Genomic DNA, 936 nt, shown 5'->3' with positions numbered 1-936 from the left:
GCATTATAACCTACAGCTCTTGCACCAATTTTGATGAGTTTAACTGCAAAGCAGATAATGCTGTTAAACATTGAAATAAAGTAGAAAAACTTACTTTTTGGCATACAAATTACTTTTTTTCATGTTAAATTGTCTGTGTTTGACAAAATGTGCTGATTTTTCACATGTGATAGCAGAACTGAGTTGGGCATGCACAGGATGAGTCACATCATTTGAAACTTAGCCCTGACTGGAGAAATTGGAAGTGTTACAACTGACCCACGTTACAACTATCCCCGGTCTCCCCTACTCAGCCCAGAGTGCAGCCCTGCTTTGGTGATTTCTTACTGCCAACACATACTGTCTGCTGTCTTTCTGGCAATAAGTCCAAAATACAATTACAGCATGAGATAATAAAACTGAGCAGAGACAGCTTCACCATCAGCTTCAAGCTGATTTTGTTAAAGCAGGGGTAGGCAACTCCAGGCCTCGAGGGCCGGTGTCCTGCAGGCTTTAGATATCACCCTGGGTCAACACACCTGAATCAAATGATTAGTTCATTATCAGTCCTCTGGAGAACTTCAAGACATGTCAAAGAGGTCATTTAGCCATTTAAATCAGCTGTGTTGGATCAAGGACACATCTAGAACCTGTAGGATTCTGGCCCTCGAAGCCTGGAGTTCGACACCTGTGGTCTACATGCTCTTCCAGAGGGGTCCAGTGAGATCGAGGAGGGGGTAAGATTTTTAAAGTGACTGATTAACACTTAAAATCGAGCCAATGAATTATTTAAAAGAATATAGACCTCTTGTGCTGAAGATAATTTAATCTGAAAGGAAGTGTTAAAACCAATGTTTATAACATGAATATAAATAAGAACAGTGATTATTCTGCAGAGTATTCTGCAGGGTAAATTCTGTATTATTTTAATATCATTATTCTGCCTGAAGTAAATAT

Source organism: Pundamilia nyererei, unplaced genomic scaffold, assembly GCF_000239375.1.
Source record: "Pundamilia nyererei isolate P.nyererei 1_Seehausen unplaced genomic scaffold, PunNye1.0 scaffold00491, whole genome shotgun sequence".
NCBI classification, from domain to species: domain Eukaryota; kingdom Metazoa; phylum Chordata; class Actinopteri; order Cichliformes; family Cichlidae; genus Pundamilia; species Pundamilia nyererei.
This window is presented reverse-complemented; position numbering follows the sequence as displayed.